Source organism: Eretmochelys imbricata, chromosome 4, assembly GCF_965152235.1.
Source record: "Eretmochelys imbricata isolate rEreImb1 chromosome 4, rEreImb1.hap1, whole genome shotgun sequence".
Classification (NCBI taxonomy): domain Eukaryota; kingdom Metazoa; phylum Chordata; order Testudines; family Cheloniidae; genus Eretmochelys; species Eretmochelys imbricata.
The window spans coordinates 89,009,710-89,026,220 of NC_135575.1; positions in this window are offsets into that span (position 1 = coordinate 89,009,710).

Consider the following 16,511-nt stretch of genomic DNA (forward strand, 5'->3'; position numbering starts at 1 on the left):
AGCCCAGCTCCTGAGTGAGGAATGCTGACAGGTAGAACATGAGTAGCAGTGAATAAAGGCAGTCTTGTCCATGAAGGTGGCCTGGGACCCATGAAATCGGAACTCAATACATCTGTGGATCCTTGAGCTGTTCCCTCAGTGGTAGAGGCACTTTAACCCTTCCTATGTTTTTTCAAAGGGTATGGAATAGTTTGGGCCTAGATCTAGAGAAAGTGACCCTGTTAATTATGTTATTGAGTCCATGTCAACATTATTCATAAACTCAATATAAATATTCTTCACTTACGCATGCAATCATTAAAGGGGTGTCAATTGTGTGCATATGTAACCTCTGGGGGTGCTAGAGTTTACTTCATCACCTCTCGTCTAGTGCTTCAACACAATTCATACAGAAAAGCACATGCAGACCCAGAATTCAATCACTGAGGATTTTTGACAAGAATTGCACAGGGTCAAACTCCCCACACTTATGTCCAAAAAGAACAAAAAGTTTTAATTTAATTCTTAAGTACCAACTTGATAAAATCTTATCATGATAAAGAAACATGATAGCTTACTTTCTACTACAATAATAAGACTACGTCATAATCCACATACATTAGCTTCACAGATATACATAAATATAGATAAAAAATTTAAATATGAATAGCTCAGTCCCCACAGAAATGTAGAGAAAAATAACTCCAAGTACCAAAAGCTTAGGTTGAGTTCATCTGAGTCTCAGTTCTTCTTTGTTCCTCAATGCTGTACAGTCTGCTGAGTCAAAAACATTGCAGTAATATCTTTCCTCCTTTTGCTTACAGAAATCTCCAACTGGAACCCACACAGACTCTTTCCTCTTCTGCTGGACTGTGGAACCACTCAGTTAGCTAGTCAGCTAATAAACCAACCAATCAGTGTTAAGTACACAAATAAAAAATCCTGTCACAAGAAAAATAGAGAATTAAGAATAGCAAAATACAGATAACTTTTTCCCTATCATCACTTTTAAATAAGAAGAGCGCTGGTGAACCAGACTGGTTAAGACAATTTGATGAAAATCAAGGAACATTAAAGGTACACAATTAAAACAAAAGAAGGTAGCTTTTCCTCCCAATTCCTCCTTTTTGTAATTAACAGTGCCAATGATTCCCTGTTGGAAAGCTAATAGTAGTACTAACTGCTGCAAAATACTTCAGTGTTAGGGGAAATCTGTCTGCTTTCTGCTCCTGTGGCTAAGCTTCTCTCAACCCACCCACATTACATGACCTTTTGTAAAGCAGCTACCCTGTCTATTTGCCTTCAATAAAGTCTGAGTCCAGCTACAGGGGGCCTATTGAGCATACCCAAAACTACTGCACCGAATTCCAGAAACTTCTGGACATGTGTATCTGCCTATCAAAATGATCCAGACACAACTCATTACTCTGCCCCTTCTTCTCGCTAGACCTCTTAAAGAGATATCTCCCGTTAAGCATGTGGGTTACACATATATTGCTATATTTGATACTCCTAAAGATGAACTCAGATTTGGTTAGACATTACAAGTGATTGTTTCACAGGTCACTGTGTGTGTAATTTCAAAATAAACAGTGCAATTGCATTTTTGTTCCCAGACAGAAAACTACCCTTTTCATGGTGCTTCCATAGCACGTATCTGCCAGTGATATAGGTTGTTTGTCCAGTCATGCTACTACATGCAAGAGGGAAGGGAAAAGCCATCTGTCATTTTATTTATTTCTCACCGCATTATGTATATAAAGTGAAGATTGGTTATGCATTAACATTAGGCAGATAAAAAAATACCTTTGCATAATTTTTTCTGCTTCTAAATGTCTATCATTTTTATAGCTTTATGTTTGGAAGATAGATAAATGGATTCTATTGCCTGTGATTTTCATAGATATATGTTAGAGGAAGAATTCAAACAAGCTAATAGAGCCATGTACAACATGCCCTCTGAAGGACAGATTTGTCTAATTTGTAATTGCACCGCAAAAATCTTTATAGATTTTCTTGTCATAGGTGGGTAGTCCCATATGTGACCTTGACCTGAGTATTTTTGTCTGTGCTTTCCAAAGTTTCTCCTTTTAATTGCTCTAAAAAAATAATCAATGATTTTTTTTGGGGTGTGCTACAGGATAATATGCAGCATTTAATTCTTATTTACAGGAATCTATTTCTTGTCATCTGAACACATTTATTATTTTATTTGTAGTACAGTAGAACCTAAGGGTCTCAGTTAGGATCAGTGAGGCCCCATATGTGCTAGGTATTGTACAAACATATAGAAAGACCTGGTCCATGCCCTGAACAGCTTGCGAACCCAATTTGCAAATTACACAAGTGAGTTTAACAATTGGGAGAAAGAGATACAACAAAGACAATGCAGTAACATTTGTCATTCCCCCATGAGTCTTGTGATAACAATGTTGGATTTTTTTCCGAGTTCCAACTCCTGGAGTCAAGTGATTGAGCTGGGAATGGCTACCTTTTTTTTAAAAAAAATGACTACATATTATGATTGTGGAGAACATCTTGAAAATGTGAGTTCTAAAGGCACAAAGATCATATGGCCACTAAAAAGACCTACAAGGTTATTATTTTTAAATCATGATTTGAAGCCTATTTCAAACCTATTCATGACTTTGTGCATTTTACTTATGATTTTGGAGTGTTTGTAATTGCCAATACTCATTTCAGTAAAAAATCATAGTTGAGATTTCCAAAGCCAGCCAAGGGAATTAGCTGTGCAACCACTATTGAAATGAATGGGATTTGTGTGTCTAAAAATAAACTTCAAAAATCTGAGTCTATGTGGTTAGTCAGGTCAATTATGTGCACCCACACGTCCAAGGAATGGTGACCACACTGCCTTTCTTTATGAGTAAATAAGAAGAGGTTCCCAAACTTTGTAACATGGGGTCACAGAATGGAAAAAGGCAGGAACAACTGTTATAGAGGGGTTTACATTGACATACCTTAGATTTTAGAGACGTTATTTCATATTCTTTACACAGCTTTTGCTTTCAAACTCTAATGTAAGTAAATACAGTTCATAGATTCATAGACTAGTCCAACCCCCTGCTCAAAGCAGGACCAATCCCTAACTAAATGATCCCAGCCAGGGCTTTGTCAAGCCTGACCTTAAAAATCTCTAAGGAAGGAGATTCCACCACCTCCCTAGATAACCCATTCCAGTGCTTCACCACCCTCCTAGTGAAAAAGTTTTTCCTAATATCCAACCTAAACCTCCCCCACTGCAACTTGAGACCATTACTCCTTATTTTGTCATCTGGTACCACTGAGAACAGTCTAGATCCATCCTCTTTGGAACCCCCTTTCAGGTAGTTGAAAGCAGCTATCAAATCCCGCCTCATTCTTCTCTTCTGCAGACTAAATAATCCCAGTTCCCTCAGCCTCTCCTCATAAGTCATGTGTTCCAGTCCCCTAATAATTTTTGTTGCCCTCCGCTGGACATTTTCCAAATCCTTCTTGTAGTGTGGGGCCCAAAACTGGACACAGTACTCCAGATGAGGCCTCACCAATGTCAAATAGAGGGGAACGATCACATCCCTCGATCTGCTGGCAATGCCTCTACTTATACATCCCAAAATGCCATTGGCCTTCTTGGCAGCAACGGCATACTGTTGGCTCATATCCAGCTTCTCGTCCAGTATAACCCCTCGGTCCTTTTCTGCAGAACTGCTGCCTAGCCATTTGGTCCCTAGTCTGTAGCGGTGCATGGGATTCTTCCGTCCTAACTGCAGGACTCTGCACTTGTCCTTGTTGAACCTCATCAGATTTCTCTTGGCCCAATCCTCCAATTTGTCTAGGTCCCTCTGTATCCTATACCTACCCTCCAGCATATCTAACACTCCTCCCAGTTTACTGTCATCTGCAAACTTGCTGAGGGTGCAATCCATGCCATCCTCCAGATCATTAATGAAGGTATTGAACAACAACAGCCCCAGGACCGACCGTTTCATACCAGCTGCCAACTAGCCACTGAGCCATTGATCACTACCCGTTGAGCCTGACGATCCAGCCAGCTTTCTATCCACCTTTTAGTCCATTCATCCATCCCATACTTCTTTAACTTGCTGGCAAGAATACTGTGGGAGACCGTATCAAAAGCTTTGCTAAAGTCAAGGAATAACACTTCCACTGCTTTCTTCTCATCCACAGAGCCAGTTATCTCGTCATAGAAGGCAATTATGTTATTTTGATCTCCTAGTACCTCAGGTTTTAATTTTCCTGCCCAACTGACTATTTATCTTCCTTTCCCCCCCCAGTACTGTTCTAACTCTCCTTTATCAAGTGACTCAAATACATTCCATATTGGAATAGGTTTTCTAGACAATAGAAAAGTTGTGTAAGAAAAAAAATTAATACCAATTTTCCTTCCTTTTCCTGTTTAGCAGTCTAGCATTTTCTTACCACTGGATGGACGCCTGTTTTCAGTTTCTGTATCCCATTCCTCTGTATTTAAAATATTATAGAACTAGGGAGCTGAGGGCAAAGAGCCTGGGGTTAGGGTTGTCAAAACACCTCACAGTACCAATACAAATCTCTTGGGCCAAGAAAGCCGCACTTGGGAGGCATCAGATTTTGTGACAGACACATTTTGGAACATACCATTCACAGTTATGGTATCTATCAGGTACAGGATATAATGCTTCACAGAGAAAATGAGCAGAAAATCCACAGTCAGCTATACAGTAAGCATTCCACTTAAACCAGCATATTATTATACTGTTGGTAATTAGCTGATGAGTCTCATGCTATATTTTTGATGAAAGCCATGCAGTTTTTATGTGCTATCATGATTTTTTCTTTTATTTTCTGCTAATAATTTTTTATTTTTTGCACCATGATCTATCTTACACCATTTTGTGAGCTCATCTATTATTTTTAGAATGCAACACACTCTCTAACCATTTCCCATAAAGTCATCTTAGAGAAGCCTGATTGGCACCAACCTAGCTAACATAAAATTCTGCTATTGATGTAAAGTGTCATTTATTGCACAATCTATTTTGACCTCACATAGACACTTATTCCATTAAAAAACATACAGTACATTAGGGAACTACATCAGCATTTAACATTTTTAAGTAACCCTTTTTTCTTCCTTCTTAGTATATTAATGAAAGGTCACTAAGAATGTGTGTGTGTGTGTGAGAGAGAGAGAGAGAGAGAAAGAGAGTGCTGAAATGCTAAATATTTTATTTAATGTGAAGACGATAATTTTGCATTGAACTGACAGTGAAATCTGGCATGGGTGGGCATATCTGGCCCCAGGAGAATAACTCCAGTGCAAGGAATATCCTCCATTGACAAAGAACCAGAGTAGAGATTCCTGTGCAACCCACTACCTCTGTTGCAGGGGGAAGGAGTATGTCCTCTGTACTGCTGCAGTTTCATGATTTAAACTATTTATGGCCATTATTTGAGTATTAGAGCATTTATTTAGGCTACTGTAATTTATGTGTAGGGACTGGCCCCATGCAAAGCACTACAAACTTTGGGGAAGTGCAGAGAAACTTTATGCCAGTTTTTCACATGCCTAGGGTGACCATCTATTCAAAATGCAAAAATAGGACACATAAGGAGCCCCACTTTTTCTCTGTGGCCCCATCCCTGCTCCTCCTCCCTGAGGCCCCACCCCCTGACCAGGGTGATAGCTGGAACCAGGCAGTGGTAAGAGCCACCCAGGGACCCTCACCTGCTCTGGACAGGAGGCTGGAGTGCCCAAGAGCAGCCCTTGGCCCATGTTCCTGCCCCCGCATGGCACATCGCCCAAAGGAGGTGGAGAGTCTGGGACTCCAGGGCTCCCCACAGTGTCCTGGGCTACCTGGGTGGCTCTTACTACTGCCTGGCTATAGCTTCTGGCCTGGCCAAGAGTGGGGCCTTTGGGGAATAGGAAGGGCAGGGGGCAGGGTCTTATGGTGAGGGGGGCTAAGGCCCCCCTCCACCCTCCCTCCCAACAGGAAGAGGTTGGTGCCACCCGTAAGCTTCAGGCTGGCATGGAGCAGTGCCGCAGGGACTCTGTGACAAATGTTGTCCTGCAGTCATTCAGTCTGGGACCAGCACTTGAAATGTACATTTTGGGACTGTCCCAACCAAGTAGGGATGGGTAGTCACCCTACGCTGAAGCTCTGGCCCTATGAATATTTCAGAGAGATTAACCAAATTGACTCATCGATCGATATCCCCTAAATACCTTACTTAATATTATACATTTCATGTATATGGCAATATATAGAGAGAGATAGTTCTCTACACTTTTTCTTATAGAATTATGTTGAACAGTCAAAAACTCAGCTTGGTTCTGTCACTGTAATTTCAATGAGAAGCAGAATCTTTCCGCATTAAAAAAAAACTGATCTTTTTTCTTCTCCCAATTTGTGACCTGCTTTCTGGTAAAGTCATTTCAAAAGCATGAGATTTTAAATAAAAATTATCTCAGGGGAGGAGATAACAACTTGGTGCCATCCAAAATGCAGATTAGATGCAAGATTTTGAAATGCTATATTGTACAGAGATACCAAAACTACCTCCTATATAGTTTCCTTTATTGGAAAGTATCTTACTAGATTGGTATTTTAAATATAGGAAAGTATAATGGTATCTTGAATGCCATTTGTTGGTTATGGTATTTAATTTAGGTTAGATTACCCACATTTGTTTTTTACTACTACACAACTGTGCATTTCCTAAATTTGTGGGCTCACAAACAGTTTTGGCCATTTGCATGGAGGAAAATAATACAATAAAATAAATAAATAACAAAACCTCCTGAAACACAAATAATGGCTGCTTTAATGTATGGAAAAAGGCAACACTCAGATTTTCAAATGTGTTGATGATAGAATACTTGCTAAATCAGGGGTGGGAAAACTTTTTGGCCTGAGGGCCACATCTGGGAATAGAAATTGTATGGTGGGCCATGAATGCTCACAAAATTGGGGTTGGAGTGCGGGAGGGGGTGAGGGCTCTGGCTGGGGCTGCGGACTCTGGGGTGGGGCTAGGGATAAGGGGTTTGGGGTGCAGGAGGGTGCTCCTGGCGGGGATCGAGGGGTTTGGAGAGCAGGAGGGGGATCAGGGCTGGGGCAGGGGGTTGAGGCATGGGGAGAGTCTCTGGGTGCAGGCTCCGAGCGGCGCTTACCTCAAGTGGCTCCCCGAAGCAGTGGCATGTCCCTTCTCCAGCTCCTATGCAGAGGTGCAACCAGGCGTCTCTGCACACTGCCTCATTGACAGGCACAACCCCTGCAGCTCCCAGTGAAGTGTGTAGAAGCTGGAGCGGGGCCATGCGACTGCTTCCAGAAGCTGCCTGGTACGGTCCTGACCCTGCACCCTGGCTGGAGCGCCGGAGTGGGGCAAGCCCCAGACCCCGCTCCCCAGCAGGAGCTCATGGGCAGGCTTAAAATGGTCCATGGGCCATAGTTTGCCCACCCCTGTGCTAAATGATCATAGTGATCACTTCTGAACTTCAAGTCTGAGCCTATAAAGTCATAATTAACACACTAATTATGACCTGATTGCGTGGGTGTTTTTCTTTTTGTTTTTTATTAATTGGGCGACTTATTTTCAGTGGATTTCATTCAGAGTGATGCCAATTAAATACTGAAGAACAACCATGCAGGATTCCACAATCTGTCTTGCTGCTAGTCAGTTACTGTGACACTATCTAGAACAGTTGTCTCCAAACTTTTTACACACACAATCACTTTTTCAATTTAAGGGCAACCCAAGATCTACCCTGCCCCTTCCCCAAAGCCCCGCCGCACTCACTCCATTCCACGCCCCGTCTCTCCGTCACTCGCTCTCCCCCACCCTCACTCACTTTCACCAGGCTGGGGTAGGGGTTTGGCAGGGGGTGTGGGCTCTGGGCTGGAGCCAAGGGGCTCACAGTGTGGGAGGGGGCTCTGGGCTAAGCCTGGGGTAGGGGGTTGGGGTGAAGGAGGGAGTTGGGGTGAAGGAGGGGGCTCTGGGATGAGGCAGTGTTGGGGTGTAGGAGGGGGTGCAGGGTGTGGGTTCTGGGAGGGGGTTCTGGGCTGGGGCAGAGTTTTGGAGTGCAGGAGGGGATACAGGATGCTGGCTCTGGGGGTGCTGGCTCTGGGAGGGGGGTCAGGGCTGAGGCTTGGGGTGCAGGAGGGGGGCTCAGGGTGCTGGCTCCAGGAGGGGGCTCATGGCTGGAACTTGGGGTGCAGGAGGTTGGTGACCACTGATCTAGCACATGGCCATGACACCATGACTAGGAATAACCATACACTAAACTTATGAGCACAGACTTGGGCACTATTGCTCTGATACTGCAAAGATTTAGGCGCATGCAAATTTCTGAAATGTAAATACTACCACTGAAAACAAATTCTATTCAAGTTAAGCACATGCCTAAGTCTGTGCAGGATCAAAGCCATGATCTCCACAATAATTGGGGGTAAATAATATATGAGAGAACTATAATTAAATAGTTGTACAAATAATTTATTGCAAATTATTTAATAAAAATTGTATTCTCAGAGTTGAAGATCCCAAGGCGTATTCTCATGTTGATACACAGGGAGATATCCACATAAGGATAAACTTATTAATATTATCTTCAAGCATCTACATAAGTATTGATGCTGCATCAGCTTTTAAAACTAGTCATAAGAGAGAATTTCATTTCCTTTTCTTAATAAGAGGAAGCAAAGGTATTATGTAACTACAGTTTTCGGGTTTTGCTGAAAAGAAAGAGGCTGCATAAGTCAATTCTCCTTCCATTGGCACTAAAGGTAAAAAACATATTTTAATTATAAGTCACAATTTCATCCTTTTTTAATGAGAAAGGGGAAAGTCCTAAAAATAAATTTCTCCCCTCAATGTTAAAAGGCATCTCTATTACAGCTCAGCTTTTTCTTCAGCTAATAGAAAAATGTTATATGTGATGTAGGATTCAAGGGAAGTTAAGTTTCAGAGTAGCAGCCGTGTTAGTCTGTATTCACAAAAAGAACAGGAGTACTTGTGGCACCTTAGAGACTAACCAATTTATTTGAGCATAAGCTTTCGTGAGCTACAGCTCACTTCATCAGATGCATTCATCGGATGCATACAGTGGGGAATGCATCCGATGAAGTGAGCTGTAGCTCATGAAAGCTTATGCTCAAATAAATTTGTTAGTCTCTAAGGTGCCAAAAGTACTCCTTTTCTTTTTACAAATACAAACTAACACGGCTGCTACTCTGAAACCTGTCATAAAGTTAAGCTCTGATGTCTGCAATATTTTTCTGAGTTGTTTAATACTTTTCATCTCATTTTTCATATACTTATTGTATTGTTGAGATGCTTCACTTTTGCTGGGAGTGGGCTTCTTTATAGATTATACGTGCTCTGCAGACATTTAAGTTCTTTACCTGTAATTGGAAATTCCAAACCCAGTCAGTTGTGGCAGCAGAGAAGATAAGTAATCTCAGTTGAAACCTTTTTTATTAGATCTATCTTGTATCCACTTGTTATATTTAATTATATCAATTCAGGATTAAATTTATAAAGGGAAAATTTAATTCAGTTGACTTACTTCAAGAGCTAAAAAAGTAAACTCATATGTGGTTTCATCTGAATATTTCTGAGCAGTTTGTCATTTGAGCATTGATTTCTGAATAATGCACTACAGTTTTAAGATATCAGGAATATTTCTCTTAGAAATAAAGAAGTTCAGTACATATTAAAATACAATTACCTTGGTCCATCACATGCAAGTTCTTTAACCCCACATTTATTTCCCCAAGACTCATCAATACAATGAAATTTCACTGTCACGAAAGCAGAAATGACATTTTCTGGTCCCCATAATAGCTCTCTGGGCACTGGCATGTCTGGGTGCTGGAAAATATTGTGTTAATGTACTTGTGTCCTATGAAAACCTTGATTAATTGTCTATTTACTGTAGATCAAAATTGAAAATGATTTGTGGTCTCATCAGAGTTCCTAACTGATGCTTATCCAAATTACAGAACCACCACTATACAACTGGGTATAATTACTAATCTTTTTTTTTAAAGAGACATAATTTGGCTAGATTTTAAGGGGTTTCTATAACTTAACAACCACTAATGATATTAGCTGTATAAGGAGAAGGTAGCTATGTGTGTGATCAAATATCCTATTTCAGGGTGTATGATGTTTGCTTGCAACTCTCAGGGGACTTTCCCTCATTATACAAAATTTCACAGCTGCCTAGGGCCACTAGGGTGGGATTGAGAGAGCAGGTTGACTTTGCTTGGACGCCTCAAGTGCCAACCATTATGAAAAACAGGAGGCTGAATTAGATGGAACCATAGTTCCAATCAGATATGACAAATTCTTTGCCATCTTATTCACACATTTTTAATTCTTGAGGGTAATATTTTTTTACTGCATGCTAGTGTGTGGTTGGTTTTTTTCTTTATTTTTTTGCTCTTCATTCTGACTTCTATTGGTACACACTGGTCATAATTCTAATCTCACTTACACTGGTGTAAATGTAGTTCCCATGATTTCAGTGAAGTTACTCCGGAAGAGTGTGTGTCGTTGATAGAGCACTGGTCTGGAACTCTGGGACCTGGTTGCTATTCCTGGCTCTGCCACTGGTCTTCTGTGTGACCCTGTGCAAATCACATCTCTGCTCTGTGCCTCAGTCTCCTCTTCTGTAAAATAGGAATAATGATAGTGTCCTACTTTGTAAAATACTTTGAGATCTAAAGCTTTGATCTAGCTGAGGAGAATAACCCATAAAATTCTGTTAGAAGAAGAAGAGAACTACCATTTGGGGGGTATGTTCTCATTCAGTTAGAGAGTGAGAATTCAGTGAACTCAAGTACATGCATAAGTACTTTCCTGAGTTGGGGCCTTAATGTTTGATTAAGCTGTTATTTGTGAAGAAATATATAAATACAAGATATTTAAATTATATGTGCACTATTTTAGCCTTTGACATTCAAAACATGGCAAGTTGTGAGGATGATCATTCAGATGGAATTTTCTGCACAGACCAGCATTCTGATTGCGTCAAGTTTGATACCCTGTCTGAGAAAGCACTGTTTTCACTATGTAAGTACTTCACATGAATAGGATGACTCCCTACTAATTCCTCCATCATCAGAGAATGACACTTATTATTTAAAAGTTTTCAGTAGAAAATGATACACTTCTTCCTAGATTATTTTCCCTTTAGAAAAGACACATTACTTATTTTATATTGACTGTGTTACACACTTAGGATGAAATTCATCTGCACATTTTAAGCCTGATATGAATACTGTTTAGACATCTGCCTATTGTGGCTGTGCAGAGATGCTTTTACAAATTCAGTGGCCTAAGATTACACACAGATGGTATAGAGGGATTGAAATCTTTATTCCAGCCCCAAAGCTTCCACGAGTCAATCTGGCTCATGGCACAACTTAGATCAGCCCTTTCCTGGAGGGTACTATATATAATGCCCCTTCTCAATGGCCCCACAGGTTCTGTTCCATAGCCTGGGAATGTATTGGCCATGCCTCCTCCCCCATTGGAGCCAGGAATAGATGACTCAGCTCGAAGACAGCCATGTAATTTTCCATGCTGGGGGAATTCTGAGTTGCTCACGTAACAAGATTTTATGACCTGTTTGGATGGTCAGCAAAGCCAGAATCTGAAATCTGGTTCTGTGTATCAAAATATTTGCCCTTTAGGAAAGGCCATTATATTTAGATACTAAAACATTGGAGGTACCTGAACTCCTGCATACTAGTTTGGTATGTGTCTCTTACCCCAATTCCTAAAATTAGAGAAACACATTATTTTCTTTCAAAAAGCAACAGTTATTCCAAAAGGCTTTTTCAATGCAATATCCAACTGTAAAATAACAAAAACTGAAACCGAAACCCTGTTAACTTGCCTCTTGTAATTCAGTCACTGTAATATAAATTGTAAAAATAAATATCCTTGAGAGATTTCATGAAGAGAACTATAGCACCAGAGATTTGATATGGCAGAGTTGAAAAAAATGAAAGCAAAGTTTAAACTTGATAACCAGCCATAAATTTACTTTTAGGCTCTCTCTTACCTGGTGACTTTGGACTGAAAATATATCCCTACTATAACTTTAATTAATCATTCTACCTTACTCCTTGAATCTATTGCAATAGCATTCAATTCTTAGTGTAGTTTAAAACTGAGAAATAAGTGAGGGCTATTCACTTATCTTTTCTTTATATACTTCTGTTTAAAAAGAAATACTGTTTCAGCTAACAATGTCACAGAATGTTACCAGCTTTCTTAGAGTAATTTCAGCATCCCAGATTTTGCCCGTGCCCCCAAGAAAAAACTCACAGGGAGGAGCTTTTTCTGAGGAAATTATCATGATGATCCCCTCACTAACTTCCTCTCAATTCTTCCATTAGGGACTGGAGTTTTATCTCCATGGGGAATACATCAGCCCCTCAACCCAGGCAGATCTGGAAGGTGGATATCTGCATGAGTCCCGGCTTATCCACCTGGGGGCCATTTCCCTCTGTACTGGCACAGGCCTCTAATGCCATCCCTTGTTCCTCCTACCAGAGTGTCCTGGATGTAGCTTCTTTCTGGGCCCTTTTTCCCCCGGAGGGGAAAGCTAATACAGCACCAGAATGTATTATATGTTCTTCCTAAGGTCAATTAAAGGGGGAACAATGATGGCACTTTAACATCAAGAACTGGAGGGAAAGGAAGGTGAGTACAGGAAGAAGAAATCTCAGAGGAAAACTGGAGTCAGAAGAGTGCTTGATTTAGTAGGGAGAACCAGATGGCAAATCTACCTTTCTTAGTGATCTTGGTGACCACTGGTCCCACTGTGAGAATTGGCATTATTTTTTATTATTCAAATCACTGCTGCTTATAAAATGTAAAACATGTTTCCTGAAGTATTTTTATTATTTAATTAATAGCCCATGATTATTTTAAAGTTTCTTTAGGGGATTCAAAATTTCTTAATATCAAGAAAAATTACAGTGTAATATCATATATTCTGGGCTCCTTCTGTAGTCTTTAGTCAGGCAAAATTCCCATTATTTTCAATGGGAATCTTGCCTGAGTTGGGGCTATGGGATTGAACCCTCTATGTCTAATTCTTTGCAGGTACTAAAAAGGTCACGGATCATCAAAGAAAAAAACAGAAATGTTTTATGCTTACCCTCAGTGTTCTCTATCTGCTTGTATTTTCCATTGTCGTTGTAATCATCAGACTAGCAGGTAAAAATTTCAATTTATTATACCAAAGGAAACAAACAGGTATGGGTAATCTTAAGCAAGAGATTTAGTAAAGAACGATTATATCTGGAATTATTTTTACATCAGTGAAGACCTGAAGTATGACTTAGGATTTGAATGCACAGTGTTCACTAGGGTCAAATTTAATGCAGTGATGGCTAGTGCTCCTGGATCAACTAAGCCCCAGTGCTGATGTCCATCCACCTGTATTTGTCACTGCTCCAGAAAAACAATGCTGCCTTTTTTGTGCACTAGGCTAGATACACTGCCTCCCTTGAGAACCAACCTTCATTTCCTTTGGAAGCACCACTGAGTAATTCCTTCAGGTGAAAATCCAAAACTAGTTCAAACTGTAAATAAGACACAAGATTTTAGCAGCAAAGTTGACCATTGACACAGCCTACTGAAGGAAGCTGTAAATTCATCATAAGTTGGAGACTTGAAATGGAGTCTGGATGTCTTTCTAAAGGACATACTCTAGTTCCATCACAGATTATTGGGCTTGCTAGTTTTCACATATGTAGCTAAATAAATAAATAAATTCCCTCCACTGCAGAAACTGTTGGACAGTAAATTCTATGATCTGTCCTATGTAGCAAGTCTGACAAGATAAGCAATGTGGCTCTTCAGGCATTAAAATGTACTAATCTCTATCTAACAGAAAACTGTCAGTTATGAGCCATCTGATGGTTCATGAACATTGTTTCAAAGTACAATATCAATGCCCTGCTGTTGCATGGAGATCCATGCTGCTTACGGATGGTCACTTGTGCTGGCACAGAGCCATTGACTTCCATGGAGACGCCACATGAGTGAAGAATCCACCAACGCAGAGCTCCTTACAGGACTGGGGCATTATTTCTGTGAATAAAAACCATTCCCCCATGTAAGATTAAAGACCATTAAAATTCTTTCCTTGCTGGAGCTGTCTTATGTTAAAATAATGTCTGTTTCTTAGTACATACGTCCCAAATTTTACAGTGATATTTCACTGTCTCCTTCAGAAAGGTTCTTTACTGATGAATAAACATATCCCTTGTATATGTTTCAAGTAACTGGCTTTTTGTATCGCTAATAAGACTAAGCAACATCTTCCTGAAAACATTCCATTAATATGTAAATAACTGAACTCCTTTGTGTAATGATTGGGGGCCAGATCCGAAGACCATTGAAGTTAATGGCAATAAACCATTGACTTTGGATCAGGCCCTGAAAAGAAACACTCACAGTAAATATATCCTTTAGGAATCACAAATAAAGACACTGAAAGATTAAAAGTGTATGGGTTGGCTAGAGCTGTGAAAAGCACAATAAAATATAAATTGAACACCAAAATTGTAATTATGGAAAAGATGTCATTTATTGACTTTTGTGGCAAAAAATCTGGGCACATTCTTTAATCAATACTGACAGATTAAATAAAGTGGCCTACTTACTTCTTAATTAAATCCTGAGTACAGAGAGGAATTCAAATGCTCTTTGCGACAAAAAAGTCCTCTTTATACTCATTTCTTTTTATGATACACTTTGTACATTTTTATCAATTTGACTATTGTAATTTTCTTTTTACTAATCAAAATGAGACTTTCTAAGAACTGACAAGAAAAGAAAAATTATCTAGAGTCCAGATCTGCATTGCATTTTGTTCCCCATATACATCATGATCCGACCCAGAGACAGTGGGAAAGCTCATATGAAAGTACTTGCTCTCCCTGTCCCATGAGGAATCCAAAGAGGCATATTGGAAGATCAGCCACAGATAGATTGACCTGTATCAAGGAGTGATGTAGTCCCATTGCAAAGTGTGCCCCACAGGGGAGCATGTGAGATGGAGGGACCAATGAGGAACAACAGCTACCAAGAGGCACCACAGTGGCTCAGGTGGATACAGAGGTAAATGTCAACCTGACTCTCAAATAAATGATTTTCCCAGTGGAATATTTTGCCAAAATTAATCTTTTCCCACAGAAAATTTAAATTTGGACGAAATCTATTTTTTTCCAATGGGAAAATAGTTAGTTCTAAATTTTTCAACTAGCCCTAATTATCATGATGAAACATTATGATTCAGTGTCACCAAGAGATGACTGAAAAATCATTTAAAAATCCAAACATGAGGGGGGGGCAGAAGGGAAGAATAGGGTGTTGAATTTTCTCCAAAAAAACTCGTTAAAAAATCAAAATTTGAAAAATGTCAAACAGCTGTAGTCATGTAGTGATGCAATCCAACAATGAAACTATTGCCAAGTCAGGTCAGGATGCTGCACTATGTTTACTTTGAGGCTCTCTGCAACTCCATTTTATGCAAACCTCCTCTCTCTTTGTTCCTCCCTCCCCCACTTCTCCCATCACCCCTGGATATTGAGAGAGATCCAGCAATATCCCACTAGCTTCAGTCCAGTTACTCAGTAGCCCTCTGAAACCTCACATGTATCATGGGAAGAGCTTTCGTCTTTCTGCCTGGGATCTTGAAGAGTGAGAGGATCCCTGATCAGGCTCTTGCTCTCCACACATATCACATTTGGTATTATAAGTGCTGTGCTATGACTACAAGCTGAATATCTTCACTCTGCAACAGCCAATTCCACCCCTCAATAGCCTGACGCGTGAGAGAGGAAGAATCAAACCCAGTTTGCTGGATGGCAGCACAGTCACTAACCACTTACCCAGGGCACTTTTCTCATATTGCTTGGAAATTTACAATACATGTTTCCATACAGAGTTGGGAGAAATCACTGTAGGCAACTGCTACAACCTGCAATAACAGTTTTCATACATATGTTTACAGTCAAGTTTCTTTCTCAGCTTGGCAAATGTGCCTGGGGAGAGAGTCACAAGAGTGGAACTGAGAACATATAGTTCACAAAATACAGTGAAAAACCCCCACAGCCATTTATCAGGGGGTAGCCGTGTTAGTCTGTATCCACAAAAACAACAGGGAGTCTGGTGGCACCTTAAAGACTAAGCCCTGGTCTACACTAGGACTTTAGGTCAAATTTAGCAGCGTTAAATCAATGTAAACCTGCACCCATCCACAAGATGAAGCCCTTTTTTTCGACTTAAAGGGCTCTTAAAATCGATTTCCTTACTCCACGCCTGACAAGTGGATTAGCGCTTAAATCGGCCTTGCTGGGTCGAATTTGGGGTACTGTGGACACAATTCAATGGTATTGGCCTCCGGGAGCTATCCCAGAGTGCTCCATTGTGACCGCTCTGGACAGCACTCTCAACCCAGATGCACTGGCCAGGTAGACAGGAAAAGAACCGCGAACTTTTGA